The sequence below is a fragment of the Meleagris gallopavo genome, chromosome 8 (assembly GCF_905368555.1).
Source record: "Meleagris gallopavo chromosome 8, MGAL_WU_HG_1.1, whole genome shotgun sequence".
NCBI classification, from domain to species: Eukaryota; Metazoa; Chordata; class Aves; order Galliformes; family Phasianidae; genus Meleagris; species Meleagris gallopavo.
Window position 1 is genome coordinate 11,435,481 of NC_139411.1, and position 18,836 is coordinate 11,454,316.

Genomic DNA, 18,836 nt, shown 5'->3' on the forward strand with positions numbered 1-18,836 from the left:
GTTCAACAACAAGCTTGAAGTTTTACTGACTTCAAGCTTGGAGACAAGCTTGGATACAGTAGGATTTGTGGGACAGAGTACACAGGATTTCAAGGAAGAAAAGTTATTTTCAAGCATGTGAGGAAGACAACATGTTTTTCTCTGAGTTGTGGCTAGATGACTTCTCTTATACAGTGCAAACTATTGTGAAATTTCTGCATCCCTTCTACTACAGCCACTTAAAATTGCCTGAACAATCAAAACCCAAGAGCGATAACGCTGACAAATGCACACCTTCGTCTCATCCACCTGGCAGTGCACATAAAACACACACTAATTATCATTTGTACAGTCTGTTCTCTTCAGCACCTTAAAATATCATCCTTTTGTTTATCACATTTTCTCTTCTTAGCAGCGTTCAGTGTCTGAAGAGGCACTGCAATAATCAGTTGCTTTGGTTTTATTCCTGGCCACAGTCACGTATTTTGCTGCTTACTTACTATTACACGAGGGTACAGTTGAACAAATGCTCTCCCTTGGCACGTGATAAATTTTGCTATTTTTACTTTTCTGAAAACATAGGCAGCGGATGGTTCTGAAAAACAACTTCGTCCCTGAAAAAACAAACAAACAAAAAAAAAACACACCAACAAAAACACCCAGTTTACAAAATCCAGTCTGTTGTTCTTTATTCTTAGTATTTACCCATACAAGCAGAATTTTATGACAACGCATAAAGCAGGAAATTAATGTAAAGGCTGCTAAGCTAGCAGAAGAAAGGGTGACCTTTGACGCTGGAAATCACCGGAGGTTTCCCTAGTTCTGCATAGGTCCTTCACTCAAGACATTTTAAGTCTGTGATCTTTCTGTATTTATTTATTTTTAAAAGCAAATTTAGATGTATTCTATACATATGTATCACTATAAGACACAGTGGAGGAAAGATATCATTTTTCAAAATAAAGACTAATCACAAAAACAAAGTGTTGTATTTTATTAAATAGGCTGAATACTGTTCTATCTCTTTGTCAGTCCTGGCAGAAAATTCCTTCTTCAGTGAAAGCAGGATTTTCAGGGTTTCGCTCTAACAGCAACGGTGTCAAAAAAAAGAAAGAAGGAAGGCCATTTTTGTGTGTATCATCAAGTATATAGACTTCATTTGCCAAATAGTTGCTTTTCTTTTCCTCATTCTCACTCGATGTTAAATGGAACATTTAATGTAAAACAATTTACTTGACACTCGTTTCACAAAAAGGAAAAGACAAGTTAAGGACCTAAAATTGAAGTAATGTCATCTGTTGGTCTGCCGAGGTCGCTATTCCTTTACACGTCAGTCCACCTCTAGCAAAGTCTCATGGCTTACTCGAGAAACGGAGACAGAACAGATCCTTCCATTTCTCCACTCCATGAGGGGATACAGTACATTTAAGATGCCTCAAGACACCTGTGAAAACCCCCAGCTACGTAACGAGGCGCATCTAGGATAGTTCTGCATTTTGACCTCAAACCACAATTTTGCAGGAACCTTCCCTGTTTCTAAGAGCAGTTCACTAGAGCAAATTCTGTAAATGTGCCTTTTTACATCATTCTCGCAACGGAGATATTGGAAGGACTTTCAAATCGTATCATCTCCAACTTTGACACGCTGCATAAAGGGATACTGCATGCTAACACGCTTTTATTGACAGTGGTATCACAGCTACTTCAGCAATCAAAATATGCTTCACGAAATGCTAAGGTACAAAAATATCGGTACGGCTTTCTTAAAAGTACAGGTGGGTCCTCCTAACTTTTACCCCGTTCATTCAAAGTCACGAAAAGCGGAGTTCAACGCTTAGGGCCAAGACGAGCAGAACGACGCTCGTAAATTCTCGGTTCCAGCAAGGAGGTCGCAACAAACCGTGGACAGTTTATAGACTATAGGACTGCTAAATAGCCTTCGGAAAAAAGAACACCTGAACGTCTTTGTTTACTTAGAGATGTTCTGCTGGCTTCTTTGTGAGAAATCCAACAAATTCAAAACTCAATCAACTTGGCTCTTTAAATCTGTCCTTTCAATATTGTCTTCTTTTCCTTTCAAAGGTTTGGATGACCTTGCTAAGGCTGAACAAGAGTACAAAACCTGTGAATTAAATGGGTGGAATGAAACTACAGCCAGTGCTTCTTTCAGGGCCAAGAGTAGTGACCCGTCTTTCATCTTTTACACAAAACAAGTCTGATCTTCAGCTTGCTGCTGTGAGTAAATCACACGTTCTCCAAGTCCTCGTACGGAAAGAAGGTTTTCTTTTAAGGGATTATTCCAACGTGGAAAATTGGTCAATTCACCCATACACTAACGAAATACTTTCACAGCTTCATGCTAAACTTCCTTTAAACAGTGCCTTGGTCAATCTTTCCATATTAGAACTGCATCAATAGAAGTTCTCATTTCAGTACATTTCTGACTTATTTTTATAATTCAGTTTAACAGTTCAAGTCATCCAACCAAAGCTGTGACAACAGGAATACCAGCCTCGTGGTATAATAGCAGTAGAATTTAGGCACCTGTGGCGGGAGAAACACGAAGATTTTACTTTGGATTCGGGATGAGCCAACCATTTATATCCCTTTCTCATTTTAAGATAACAATGCACCTATGTGGGATTCATTTCTTCCTTAGATCTCAGTAACAAAGAACGCATTGAGCGACCTAAAGCTTTAACGGGGGAAAAACGCTCTAAGTCAAGTGCTGGATGATTATAAATAATAATAATAAAGACCTTTCAGTAAGGAAACGGTAAGTATTCTTTTTGAATGCAAACATAGTAATTAATAATAATAATAACCTGTGGCACAGGATCCAAAGAGACCTTTCCTCACCGTTTCACACAACAGTTCTCTCATCAGCTCTGAAGCCATCTGCCTCTGTAACTCAGAAAGCTTTTTGCCTTTTCCTCTCAGTTCAAGGATACATTATCTATTTTCTGGGCAAGCTTATAACTTTGGATCTCTCCTGCGTACATGGATTCTTCTCTTCGTAAATGAATATCCCTTCAGTAAGACGGAACAAAACCCGAACCCCTCTTTGGATTCCAAATCCAGAAACGTTCGACTCCGCTAAGCAGTGTGAAACAACGTATTTGTAACCATCTCCTGCCCGAGATTTTCTCCGTGTTAAGCATCAGTCTGCAATCTTCGGTAGTTCCGGTAGAGGGCAATACAATAAAGCCATTTATCAAAGGCTCTTCAAGGCCGTTCTGTAACTAGCTCCTACAGAACGCCTTAGGCTTTCCTGCTCTGGGTTGGCGTTCTAATGCCAAATATTTACAATTAAATCTTTCTTTGATCCCAGAAAAGCTCATACTGCTTATTTTATTATTATTATTTATTTTTTAACAGCACAAACGCACAGAAAACACCACCTGAAAACATCACTATGGAAAAATCAAGATAAGCCCTCTTTGCTACCACTTTTCTTTTTCTTTTTTTTTTTTTTCCTCATCCCCAGCCATCCGTTTGAATGTAGATGTTACACTATGCCTCACACCCATAAGGAATCTTTACATTCATAAGCAGTTTTAAAAAGTCTCATAGAAATCTCTTGCAATAGGTTAATGGGCACATGGGAAGCAAATCAATTGGAAGTACAGGATAAATGTTATTTAATTCTCCCTAGGGCTTTGCTGTTCACACGCTCCTTGTGCAGGTAGATATTCACGTGTGTATGAAATGAAAAATTCACCTTCAAAGCGTAACAAAGGGAAACCTGCTCTGAGATAATTCGTAGGAAAGCGTGATTTCACAGCATGTAAGTTTACGGATGGTGACAGATCACGATACATTTGTAAGGATGATCCCAATGATGAGGCTCTGTGGTTTAATCTACTGAAGTCTGGACACATTTAGTTAATGATGAGTTCTTTGAAAGATAACCAGATCTCCAGGGCAAGAACAGAACAATCACCTGGCAGACTTCATACAACCTCACAACAATACTATGAACTGTATGAGAGTTTCATAATTCATGAAAGAACAATATTCCCTCCTGAGCATTATAACCAGTCCAGAAAACACCAAGAACAGCCGTTAAGTCTGACAGTGCAAGTTCCCCTCTCCTCGGGTGTGAAGAGACAAAAGCATGAAGCAGCTGGAAAACATATTCAAAGTATGACAGGCACCGTGTCACAGCAGACGTGTCAGGTAAGCTCAGTGTAAAGCAGTACCTTTACTTCTTCCATTCTTTCTTTCATTTGTAACATGAGTGCATGGAAATGCTTAACAGAGTGATAATGAATCTCTCCGAATGTTTACATAGTTTCCATCAATACAAAGACTTGCTCTGTGCAACAAGTAATTCACTACAGTGTGTTTAAAAAAAAAAAAACAAAAAAACAGAAACCTTCTTTTCACTGCATTTGGCATTTTTAGCTCCCTGTGTATAAAATGGCCGTGGTGTTTCCTGCATACAGGGTCTGCAGTGCAATAACAAGAGATTTCAGTTGCTGCTGCAAGTCAAAAGTTCACAATGAAAAGGCAGTCCTTGGTAGCATCTTCTTACAGAGAGAAAAGTAGGCAGTGTCCAATACAACACTGGGCACAGCTAACAAAGGTATTGTGATATAACCAGATAATAGTAATATACAAGGTCTGCTCTAGAAGTAATGCCTCCTACTGTATTACGTAGGCCCACAGCGTCGGAGGTGGACGTTGGTGGTATGACAGTAGAGTCTGAACCTTCCCACCAATATTCCATTACTCTTTGTTGCCATGTGACAGGTGGCAGCAGATGGACAGTCTGACAAAATGGCACCTGATACGGAAGTGTGTATGAAGCAAAAGTGTATCATTGAATTCCTTCGTGGTTTAAAATCATTTCCCCTCTTCCTATCACGACAGACTCTTCTAAAGAAAAGAATCTGCCCCCTGCTTTCTTAAAGCCTCCCTTTAGATATTGAAAGGTGTTATTGATATTGGTGATATTCGATGTCCCTGGGCCTTCTCTTCTCCAAGCTGAACAGCCCCAGGATTCAACCTGTCCTCGTTCCATCTCTTGGATCATTTTTGGGGCCCTCCTCTGGATGCGCTCCTACTGTTTCACGTCTCCCCTGTACTGAGGACTCCACATCTGAACGCTTACTCCAGGCGAGGTCTCCCCAGCACAGAGTAGAGGAGCAGGGTTACCTCCCTTGTCTTGCTGGCCACGCTTCTTTTGATGCAGCTCAGCATATGGGTTTTTTTGGCGGGCTGTAAGGGTACGTTGCTGGCTCACATCCAGTTTCCCATCCAGGATTACCTCCCAATTCTTTTTGGAAGGGCTGTGCTCAATCCTTTCGTCCCCTGGGGGACCCAGGTGTAAGATCTGGCTATAGGATTTGTTGAGGTTCTATAGGGTCCACTGCCTGAGCTTGCCTAGGTCTCCATGGACCTCATTCTGTCTCTCAAACATGTTGACCACATCAGACAGCATGGCGGTGTCCACAGACTTGCTGAGAATACACTTGATCCCATTGCCAGGGTCAGTTCAGTGATGAAGACATCAAAGAGCATTGGTCCCATTACTGAGCCTTGAGGGACACCGCTCGTCACTGATCTGCTTCCAGATATTGACTCATTTTCCTCATTCACTGAAGGGTCCAGCCATCCGATCATTTTTGCGATTTGGAGAGAAGGATGTTGTGGGAGACAGTGTTAAAAGCCTCGCTGAAACCCAGATAGTCGATATCAGTAGTTCTTCCCCATTTTATGCCATCACAAAAAGAAAGGCCAGTAGGTTGTTCAGACAGGATCCGCCCCCGCTGAAGCCATGCCAATTGTCTCATTTCACCTCCCTCTCTCCCACGTGCACAGCTTCCAGGAGGATCTGCTCCACAATCTCCCTGGCACAGAGGCAAGGCTGACAGGTCGGCAGTCCCCCCGATTCATCCTTTGTACCCTTCTTAAAAATGAGGGTGACCTCACCCTTTTTCCAGCCACCACGGACTTCACCTGCCGTGACTTTTCAAATATCAACAGTGGCTTGGCAACAATATAAACAAGTTCCTTCAAAGCTCTGGGATGCAATTCATCAGGACCCATCAGGTTCCTCAGGTGTCTGCAGACCTGATCTTTGCTTACAGCTTTAGGGATGCGGTCCTCACCTTCCAACCACTTCGCTCGAGGCCTGCGTGAAGAGCAGCTGACGATGAAGACAGAGGCAAAAATGTTGGGAAGTACCCCAGCCTTCTCTTCCATTATCATCAGCTTGCCTATATTGCTCTTCACGGTGTGGTATTACTGCTTGAACTTTCTTTTTTTGGCTACTGTACCTGCACTTTTTCTCGCACTCCAAAATAACATCGCAAGTTTGTCAGGACCTACCGAAGCAATGTGAGGCTCTATCAGCAGTGGAAGAAATGGTGCCTGAGAGATTTTTCCCTGAAATAATGTCACATATTCATGCCACAGAGTACTTATTTTTGAATATCGGCTTTAGAACTGTCAACTGTTTGTACACTGAAAAGAAATGATTTCATATGTGTAACAAAAATCATCAGCAGTAAGGGTAGGAACTCAATACATGCCCAGTATAACCTTTTAGTAGCTTGGGAAATCGTGTATTGACATGGAATGACAGACTCTACTGGAGGGAAAGAACCCACCTAGAATATTCTCCCACCACCTGCTCTGTCATAGAGAAGGCTGTCAAATCACCTTCACTGAAGTACTCGATTACACGGTAAAAATGTCATTCGTTCTTTAATCTCTTAATTTGAGAAGAGAATGGGGAAATCGGAGAGGTTCCTCTGCAGATAACTCGTCTCTCAGGATCCCCCTAAATGTATGCATTTCCCTCTCCTTTACCGGGCTGAAGAACAGAACGTTTGCTGTGATCGTTGTTCTTGTGACAGCTACATAAATCAAATGGATAACATCGTACTCGTAACGTCAGTAGTGCTTAAGCAGTAATTCTTTTAAACATCCTGAATGTAAAGAATTGGGCCAGGGCAGGCAAAGAAAAGTTTGTTTTCAGAGATTAATATTATAACATGTTATTCTTTTGATGCATTTCAAAAGGGACGGTTCGTAAAGTACAGCTCACAAAAGCACGAAAAAGATTTCAAAAACAGAAAAGCTGAAGGATAACCCATGGACCCATGCCCCAGGAAAGAGAAAAGGGGGAAATGAGGAAATGGGGAGAAAGATGGGCCTAAAATATCGGATACAAGGTAACATACTATAATACAATATAATAAAATATAATTAAAATTGAAGCTAATAAATCAAATAAAATAAGAGCGTCCAAATACTGAAGGCCTTACTCTACACGCAGTTGGGCTGAGCAGAAGAGAAAAGAAGGGCTGTCTCCAGATACGTAAACGTTTTATCTTTTCCCTCTGAACGGAAAGAGGAACAGAACAGCGAACTCATCTTCTTCTTTTCTGAGACAAGTACCCAGAACTGGATAACTAACTCTTTCACTCCCAGTGCACTACATGATGTTGTGACATGATCTCTCCAAAGTCTAGCCAGAGAGGATGCAATATTTCCTTCAAACACCTACCATGAATACGTAGGTATTTGTGATTCAATTACTCATTATTATCACATTATGCATGTGATGCAAAAGTCTTTTAGGATGTATTTTTCCTCTCCCAAAGTTATCTGTTATTCCACTTAACCTTAGCAAAGTTACTTTCCTCTACTTGAGAGCAAATCAGAATACATTACTTTGGTGGCTCAGTAAGCAGAGAATTACAATATTTTTAAAAACCCTCTGTGAGCACTTAAATTTTCAAGATTACGTGAAGGACACACTGGTTTGGTGAATGAGGTGACGCTCAGGACGTCTGTATCCGTACTGTGCACGTAATGCTTTGGAGCTGTGAAGAACTGCAGTACCTTGCCACATATACAAACAAGAAAATGGAGAAGAAAGAATGAGGTAATTCATATATTATCACTCCAGCTTGTCTCTAGTACAAGATTCACTAAGCTGGAACCTATTATTTATGACATCTGCATAGGTTTCGGATCAGTGCTTTCTGATTGCATTACAAGCAATTTAGAGAGATGTTAGGTACGCTCTGGAAACAAACAAAAGCATCAAACCAGTTGCTTCTAAGGCTTTTTGATCAATATCAAACAGCAAGATTGCAAATACTATTCCTCTAAATATAATTTCTTTCTTTCTTTCTTATGGTAGGCAGTCAAATAAACACAAGCTTTGCTTCATCTCTTCTCAAGAGAGTTAAAAAAACCCCAAACATCCAAAATTTAAAATCGGATGGCTTTTAGGCTTACGATGGCATTTTAAAGACCACCTCGCTGTATCTTTATGCGTCACTCCAACTCACCATTACTACACCAGCAACACTATATTCACACAGGCAGTTTCTTTTCCCCATGTTTTCTGCTTGTCAGCTTTGTACATTCACAGCACAAAGATATACCAAAGCATTCAACACGCCGTGAGAAATCTGCTCTCCTTATTTGCCTTCAGTTTATCCGTATCTCTTCTGACCCATTTGGGGGGGTCAGCCAACAGCTTTGGTGGGGACAGTTGGTAAATTAGGTAAAAGGAATATTAAGCAGGAACTAATTCTAATTCACTCTAACAGAATTAGAATGCCCTCCTTTCTCTAGACATTAAACTTTATCTTTGCAACAAATACAGGAAAACATTCAAGTTTAATATTTCCAATAAAAAGCTGAGTTGAGAACAATTAATTTTATTAACAACTGTAGTAGCTCCAGGTTTCTTTTGCCTTTCTTTCTTCCCTGGACTGGGAGGTTGGAGGAGCTTTTACTTCTCTAGTGAATTGAGACAGACAACTATTTATCCCTGAGCTTCTGGTAGCATAGAGCCGCCTAAAATCAGATAGTACATTTTGCCAGCATTGCTTTTCTGGAACCTTCTGGTTTGTTATTTTTGCATCGTTTTGACCTTATATTTTGACCTTCTATCGTGCTTGACAAACCTTGTAGCCTTCTCTGACGGGTACAAGGTGGGTAGGTGGGGGGAGAGCAGTGGATGTCATCTATCTCGACTTCAGCAAGGTTTTTGATACAGTCTGCCGTGATATCCCGATATCGACGCTGAGAAAGTGTGGGATAGATGAGTGGACCGTGAGGTGGGTTGAGAACTGGCTGTCTGGCTGAGTTCAAAGGGTTGAGATTGGTGACGCAGAGTCTGGTTGGAGACCCGTGAGTAGTGGTGTTCTCCAGGGGTCTGTGCTGGGTCCAGTCTTGTTCATTGTCTTCATTGACAGCCTCGATGAGGGGATAGTGCCCACCCTCAGCAAGTACACCAACGATACAAAGCTGGGATGAATGGCTGACACACCTGAAGGCTGTGCTGCCATTTAGAGAGACCTGCACAGATTGGAGAGCTGGGCAACAATAAACCAGATGAGGCTTAATAACAGCAAGTGTAGTGTAATGCACCTGGGAAGGAATAACTGCGAGTATCAGTACAAGGTCTGTTCAGGCTTGAGAAAAGAAGACTGAGAGGTGATCTTATTAATGTTTATAAGTATCTTAAGCTTGGGAATCAAGGAGACATGGCCAACATCTTCTCTGACAGTCTGTGTGGACAGGACAAGGGGAAACAGCCATAAGCTGGAGCACAAGAAGTTCTGCACCAATATGCAAAGGAACTTCTTCAGAGCGAGTGCGATGGAGCACTCAAACAAGCTGCCTAGGAAGTTTGTGGATTCTCCTCTGGAGATATTCAAGGCCTGCCTGGATGCCTACTTGTAAAGCCTGCTGTAGGGGGCCTGCTTTGCACGGGGCTGGACTCAATGATCTCTGGAGGTCCCTTCCAGCCCCTACAATTCTGAGATTCTGTGATCTCCTTGTGAATCGTCTTTTCTTGTGTGAGAACAGAACCTTCCTCACAGGGTGAGGATTGAAGAATCAAATCATTCATCCAATGTTCATTTGGATGAAGGCAATTTGAGAAATCAGTTTGAACTGCTGTTACTGCAGAGAAGAAAAGACAACATAACATTGACATGTGATGCCTGTAGAAGAGTCGCTCTTCTGAACGTAAAATCTGTCAGTCTTCACTGAGTATCTCAAATGCAGAAAAAAAAGAATGATTTTAGGGGAAATTTTGTTTAACACTAGTCAGGTGTGATTAAAGGTGCACGAAACAAGTGACAGAAGATAAAAGCATCAGAAAAGTAAATTTCACAAAGTGATATGAAGATGCCAATTCATACGTTACCTAAGATTAATGGCAAGAAGTGGCCACCTGATCATGAAAAGGGGAGAATAAAGACTTTATAAAAATGGGGTGACAGGTCAAAAAATCAGAATACTCCAGTTAACCTTGCTTTGTAACAGTGTTTTAAGCCTTGTAGAACAAGAGAAAATTAATATTTAAAAGGCAGAGTACAATGACCTAAAGTTCAGACCATCTAATGTCATCTAGGGCACGTGTAACACAATCACCGAAGCTGATGATCTCAAAATGAAAAAATGTGGAGAAACAGTAGAAAATACCCATCATTCACACAACTGTGTGTAAGGAAAGCACAAAGGAGGTGAGTTTTAGAGACGGTACTCAACTGAATTGCTTCTTTATAGGATTGCTTCCTTACTCAATTCGGTTTCTAAATTCTACATTCCAAGGATTTCTTATTATATATATATAAATATCTTAGAGGAAAAACGGTGGAAGATATATAAAGAAGTTGTTGGGGTATTATTCTTATTGGTTGGGAAAATCTTATATCTTCTTACTCCACAGCAGATATCACCACGGGTACACCAATGAAAGGGTACTCTTACAGACAGAAGCCACCTTGAGTACCACTCTCAAATAGAGTCAGACAAAAACAAACTAAACACATAAAGACTTTCAAATGTAATATGACAATATGGTAAATGTAATATAGTATATTCTTTCCCCAACACGTTGTTTAATTAATTTTACAGATGTTTCTTCTTCTTAAGATTTATGGTGTTTGATAGCAAAGAGGAATAACTTGTCAAAGAGCAGTCAGTACCAAGGAATTTGCATGAACCATGAGACCTTAAAAGGTGAATACATGTGAACATACCTCCTACATACTTCCTGCTTACGATTTTAAAATCCAATTTTTTCTGACGGTAACAAGTCTAAGCAATAATCTCCTTATAGTTTGTAAGACACTTACTTCAGCTGATGATGGGAACTACAGAAACAAATAGAATCGCATCGGCCTTTAAATTGCGTACTTCATGATTTTTCAAGACAAATTCACTCCTCCATATACAACTTCAAATATCTCAGCTCCTGACCTCAGCAAAGCTACCCTCAAGTCACATGGGGGAAAGGAGAAAAACAAGTACAGTTTCTTGAGATTTTTACAAAATGTTTGGATCAGATTGTGAAAAGCAGTCAGTTACATAATTCCCATTAGTTTCAAATTGAGAAAAAACATATAAACACAGTTCATAGTCTGCCACATTTCATGTCCTCATCAAATACCAAGGTATTTCCCTTTATAATATTTTCACAAACTTATTGCTGCTAGATCTATGCAGTTCAAAATTTCTTTTACGCGGTGAAACAGCTTTTATGTTTTGCTCTTTTACTCTAAAGCATTTAAAGCAACAAAGAATGCTTTTTCCCCCCCTTCTTCAGCTGCGGGGGGGTAAAGGAGAAATGAGAGTATTCAAACGCATTGTTAAAATATGCACGCCAATTAATGAGAAGCCCTACAAATAAAGCTATTGTAACTGTAGATAAAATAAATAAACAACAGGAAACCAAAAGAGCAAATCTACTATCAAAACATTTTCTATTTTGCATATATTACTCTCTATATATTCTAGGAGGGCTGTTCCAAAAGTAATGCCTTCTATTTCATTATGTCAGCCCAAAACATTAGATGAGAACGTTGGTGGTGTGGTAGTAGAAGCTGAACCTTCCCACCAGTATTTCATTCCATTTTGTTGCCATGAGACAGATGGCAGCAGAGGGACAGACTGACAGAATGGCATCTGACATGGAAGTACATGTGAAGCAAAGGCATGCCACTGAACTCCTCTGTGCGGAAGGAATGCCACTTGTTCACAGTTGTTTATGGAGACCAAACATGGGATGTGAACACACGGAGGAGGTTGGTGTGCTTCAGCAGTGGCGACTCAGGGTCACCTCCGCTAGTGCAGATAGATACTAGTGCAGCATGCAGGCTCTTGTTCATCGCCTGCAAAAATACATGGATACTGGTAGTGACCATTGAAAAACAGTATTTTGTAACTGAGAATTCTCTCTCTCAAATAGTGTCCTTGCGCTGGTTTTATCTGCTGTATTTTCCATGGAAATAAATATGAGGCATTACTTTCAGAGCAACCAACACAAATGTGATATCAGCTGCCAGTCACTAGATTAGGTCATGACTGCATTTGCTTATAGGAGAAGCCTTCTAATATCAGGAAAGGTCTTGGAGTCTAGGTACTGATGTCACTTAAGTGTCTCAAAAACCTTTAACACAGGCTTTTTTCTCACATGCTCAGTAGGCATATCCAGCAGGCAGCAGGATTTATTCTGCTTTAGATCCAGACTGAAAGTACAAACAGGGAAATTACAAAAGGGTAAATGTTACACCTAGGCTTGGAACTCCTCAGTGGAAAATTTAATTGCTCTCTTATCACAGAAAAACACTCGGTGTTTCATGGAGAAGTTACAGCTGCGAGACTTTCCCAGAGCAACCCTGTTCTCCCTTCTTTCTATGGTGTCAATATGGCAAAGTAACAATTAGATTACATTACATTAACTTTGTCTCAAGCTCTTTGTGTTAATGTCCACAGAAGTTAAACACAGGGAGAAGCAGAAAAGTAACGCACCAAAGGCTTTCATAGAGAGGCCTCAGTCACAAGCAGGGCTGTGTAATAGATATATTTTCAGAAGCTAGTATGCTTTCATTTATACACAAATACTTGATTCTTCGTTTTAATTGAGAATTTGAGACTATTTTTTACTAGAAAAAAAAAAAAAAAAAAACAACAGCCTGATTTGTTGAAATGTAAAATTCCTAAATTAAAAAAAAAACTCTTCTATTATTAGTAGGGGAAGAAACACTGGTATGGATCTGTGCTGAACATAAGAAAACTGAACTCTGTTCCAAAATAATTACTAGCCTAGTTACGACATATGAAATCTTAATAAAAATTCCTGTGATGTTCGATTTTCCAGGGGAGGTCTCCAGCTCTAAAGTATCAGTTTTTCAGACATTTTTTCTGGTTTTATTCTATTTATTCCAAAATTACAAAAAACTACCTTGCATATATGTAGAAGCTCTATGTTTTCCAGTTATTTGTTTTGTGTTCAAAGATTAGAGTTACTCTCAGTTATTACATGACTTTCATTAACTGTACTTTCCCTAACACTGTACTTTCCCATGCCAATGACCACCTCCTCTCGACATCAAAATTTGAATTTTTGAGCTTCTGTGGCAAGAAGTCATTATATTTTGCTAATGATTTTTAAAGCAATTAAAAAGCTTAAAATCAACATAAAGTATTCCGGGAAACATGCAGATGTGTTAACACATATGAATGCAAAGCTAAGGTTTTCTTGTTAGTTAAAAGCCAAATCCCTTAAGTGGAAGAGAAATTCCATGATCCACCTGAATTGGATACATTTTGGCAGTGGAACAGAGCTGATTTATTATTGCATTTTTAATAAAAAGTAAGGCATCAGAAACATAGTTTTAAATAACGTTTCCACAGAAAAGGCTTCATTGCAAACACTTGTGGGAAAACACTTGCGGACTTTCATTTTCAGTGATATTTAATCTCTCCCAGGAGTATCACTTTCTCTGTTGTTAACTGACTGGTGTCTCCATTTTCCAAATTACCGTATTCTCTTGTAAAATTACTCGCATCACCAGCGTTGCCAACAGACAGATTTTCTGTCGATAATGTGTGTAAAAGCATACCAAATTCTACATGCTCAGTTCCATTCTCTGTTTTTTAAGAGGAAAGTTCAATATTTTTTTTAATTAATTTTCCTACAATAAACATGTTCACATTTCCATTTGACTACAAAGTCTATGAAGTGTTTTTATTTACTTATGCTCCTTTCAAATAAGGGAAGAACCTTCAGAAGCATTCATCTCTTTTGTCCTGATATGTTTGCTTTCCTGAAAGCCTTTTAGGGAGTCCTTGCTTAGCAGCAAATACTGTCTTGTCACTTTCACTGAAGGTACAATCCTGTCAATGCTGTGCATGCAAAACTGCCACAAACTTCAGTGGTGTTCCAGGGTAAGGCCTGCTACAAAGAGTAATGATCTCCAAGAATGTGGGTGAATTTTTTAGCCGAGTGCTAGCAACAGTAATTAGGAAACCAAGTTTTCATAGAATCATGGAATTGTTTGAGTTGAAAAGGACTCTTAGGTCATCTAGACTGACTCCTCTGCAATGAACACCCATAGCTAGATCAGGTTGCTCAGAGCCTGGTCCAGACTGACTTTGAATGCCTCCAAGGACAGAGCATCCACCACCTCTCTGGGCAACCTGTTCCAGTGCTTCATCATCTTTACTGTAAGCAACTTCTTCCTGTTCCAGTGCATCACTACCCTCACGGTAAAATACTTCTTCCTCATACGCAAACTATATCTCTCTTCTTCCTGACTTATCATAACAGACTGCTAGAGAATAAGTCTCCTTTTTACAGCTCCCCTTAAGATACTAAAAGGCCGCATAATGCTGTAACACAATAGAAAGCACTACAATTAAAGCAGAGTAGTAAGGGCCCAGGCTGCAGCAAGTGAGGACTTGCTTGAATACAACAGCTGTGGGCACAGAAACAAACAAACAAAAAAGGTACTGCATACCTTTAGAAGGCCTGTAGTACACAAGGATCTCCAGCAAAATATGCTTGCCTCCACTACCAGTCCTGAAATGAGGGCTGGGTGGATCCTGCTTTCACCACTCCCAGTCACTCAGCTGCATTGCGTGCACCTGAGCTTCCCTAGGTTGGCCATGCCTTCCCACCAGGTGCTGCATCACTGTTTAAAGTCCTGACATTGCATTTCCCCTACAGACTGTTATTTTACATATCAAAACTAATTTCCCATTAAAGAGAAGGAAAAAAGACACGTTATTGTTGATTTAATGATACAAAAGATAGGCTTCCAAAATATGAGAATATACATGATCCTAGATTAAACAACAAAATTGCAGCTTTGTATGCAGTTAATTCCACAGTGCTTTGGCAATTTTTTTTCTGTGTATGTTCATCTGAACGTGACAGAAAGTGACTGACAAAGCTCTCAAACTCTCTAGCGCTCAGGAGATTAATTTGTTAGCAAATTCTTTTCCGCTGGCATCTCTGACAGTTACAAATAAAGCACAAGCTGAATTCCCACATATACATGTCTAAAAAGCCCAAAGAGAAAGTCAGATAAGTTCTACACAACTAAAATGTTGTACAGTCAAAGCAAAAAGACCTTGTTCCAGTAGTATCACTGTGTCTGAGAGTCTAATAGTGCTAGCGGATACGCTGCCGAGCATCAACACTATGGAATATCTTTCAAACTTCTAAAAGATGCTGCAGTACCGTTTTCAATCTACACTGCATGAGTTTTAGTCAAAAGAAAGTACAGAGTATGTAGAGAAAAGGAAAAATTTCAGCAACAGTTGGAGTAGTGTCTCAAACCTTCTAAGTTCTATCAACTTTACACATAACGTAAAAGCCATACAATTGCAACAGAAATGCTTTGTTGGCGTCATATCTGATGCATCATCAGATATCACATATGTTTTAATTTAGGAATCACTACTGTTACCAAAATACAGAGATGAAAAACAGGTTTTGTTGTCTGATTGTCAATCAGACAGGCCTCTAACTTCAGCGCATTTAATACAACACAAAGAGCAAACATAAAGGTAATTTTGCAGTGACTTTCTGAGCAAAACTGTATGCGGTTCTAAGGTTATACTCTAAAGCACAGCATTATAAAGAATAACATCATTAACAGAAATTTAAAAATAAATTATAGTTCATTAAAAAGTTAAACTTCAAGCCCTTAAATTAACAGCAGGTTCTTAGTTAAAGTCATCTTCTTACTGTCACTGGTATTGCCCCTTATTTCACATTATTGAAGTCCTTTTTCTGACCCAAAGGAATCCCTTTGTAGCATAGTTTATTTCATATCCTACAGCCAGTAGCTATTAAGACTTCTTGCCATTACTATCAGCTCCATCTCAGAGAGCCATCTCTATACACTCAGAGAATGAGGAATGAGAAACGGGTTGTGAACTATGAGCTGTCCACAGTCAAGAATGCTTCAGATCCAGCAAAAGAATTGTTGCAGAAAATGCTTAAAAGATGTCAGAGGGGACAGAAAATCTATTCTCAAAGTACAAGAATCACCGGGCACCTGATAAAAATGGGCCTAAGTTTTAGGAAACTAGGTGTTTTCCTCCATTTACACCTTGTGGAAGCACTAAAACAGTATTTTTACTAGAAAATCTTTTTAAATTTTCAAAAAGCGATTAAATCAATTAATGGACCCCAAATTCAGTAACAATTCCTATCCAGGTTCATGCAGACCTCAGATTAAGCTAACGTTAATCGCTGCTACAAAAGTAGCAGTAGTTTTGGATCAGCTTTACTTGTTCTTTGCCATATTTCTCGCTGTATCCAAAATGCAAAGCCCTCAAGGTTCTATCTTGTGCTAATATTCTTCAATTCTGTGGTTCTGTGATCCAGTAATCTAACGATGGGCTTATTAAAAGCTGCAGTGCATTATAAGCTAAACAACAGTAAGTTTTCTTTATTAAAGATCAAATGTTTTGCCATCTGCTTTGACTTTTCATGCTTCTTTTTTTTCCATCTTTTCACAAATAACTCGGTTTAATGAAAACCGGATTACTTTACTATTTATACTGTATTACTTTGTACAGTAAAAGCTCGAAGGAACTAATGGAAGGCAAAATCGGTTATGATTTCTGTAATGTCCATTTAAAGCTTCTTGCACTTCCCATTAACGGCATCTCTTTTTACACACGAAACCTTGTTAATGTCAAAGGGGAGCATGTGAATCAAATACCTTATTACTATAAAGTCTTAATAATCTAGCTCAAATACAAGTAAGAGCTATTATTATCTCACTTGGAATACATCTTAACTGCTAGACAGAGAAAAGCCTCAAGAGTAATTCATTTAAAATCTATGCAGAGAAACACTTACTGGTATCTACTTGATTTTCTGTGGGGTTTCTCTGGCTCACCCCTGTGATGCCTTCCAGGGTGCTAAGGCTGATGCTGCCAACTTCATACAGCAGGTGAGAGGAGGGGCACAGAAACATTGGTGTGTTTTCTGTGCAGGGGCAAGGATGTGGGTCTTCTCTCTTGGAATATACTTGGGTTTATTTAAATACGCTTTCTGAACACTGCTTTTTCTTTTCACAGGTTTTCAGGTAAAACCTGTGAAAATTGGTGGCGTGCATTTTCCATTTTTCATGAAGAGCTTTGCAGCAGGCAGATCACCTAATCATTCTTTCCATTTCTTGAGGGCTGAATGGCAGTAGAACAATGCTCTTCTTTTTTTTTTTTTCTTTGTTTTTTTCTTTTCAATTTATGTGGTGATTTCCCCTTACAAGTTGGACTCTGATAGGTCTAGCATCATGTGGCTAAGTACATATCTGGATTGTATGTAGTATACGCAGACATCTCTCTCATACACATAATTTCTATCTATCTGGTCTACTAGAAAATACAGAATCCTCTCTGTAGGATTATCTCCAACTTTGCAAGACCTATCACTTAGAACCTCTATTTCTATAAAAGCCACCAAATTAAGGCAATTAGTTCATGAAGGAGTTACTGACGGTCAGAGTATAGAAATTTATATACTATCTCAGTTTAATGTTCTCGTTTTCTAGTTTGTACTCAAAAATTTTGACCTTTGTTCTACCTAGATTCTAAATTATGCAGAAAGTCTGGAAATCAGATCTTTTCAGCGTGCTCTGTATGCCTGCAGGTAAGAGAGATTCTCTTCTTTCTTTCTAACTGAAAAAATATTATGGGACCAGTTCTGAAAGATTTCACAACTCTTTGAAGAGATGAACTAAAATAGCATAGGGATAAAAGACAGACCCCTGTGCAAGGTACTAGCTGATCCACACATTTGAGGTCGGACACTGTAGATACTTATTCAAAAAAATATATATTGTCAAAGTGATTTGTATCCCTTTGTTCTTTGCCACAGAAATACTATTGAAGCTTGTACATAAAGTACTTATACCCATTTAAGTTTTACTGGATTTACAACAGCAATCAGAGAACCTTCAGAACTTCACTTCAGGTAGCACTTTTAGTATTAAAATGCTTATCAAAACATATCACACCTTCTGCTACTCCTTTTGTGGAGACTTAACCTTCTAGCTTTCCCATTTGCTGGATTTGTTGCTTTAATACTCTTCTTACCCCACTCTCTTTCTTAGACAGCAGTTAGTTCAACTTGCTTCCTCCACACCCCTGCACCAGTCTCCTCCTTCCCTTGGGAAGCAGAGAAGTGAGCCAAAAACTGCACAGGACTAAAATATCTGCCAAATAAGCCACGCATTAGAGAAGCAAAATCACCAGCCGCAGTGATCAAGGCCAAGTTACCACAGAACATGAAATAACAACAGGTTCCAAAAAAGAGAAAAGATAAAGCACCAGCAGAGAACCACACTGACAGTTCATGGGGAACCAGGTACATAAGACTACCCCTGAGCACACCACATTCATCCCATAAAACCAAAGAAACATCTATCTTTGGCTGACACTTTTGGAAAAAAAAAGCAACTTAAGATGACTTGAGCACAAGCGAACGTGGAAGAGGGCCATCTTACCAGGCTGAAAACCTATACCTGAGGCTGCTTGACACAGGACAAGGGCAAGATTAAGGGAAAAGC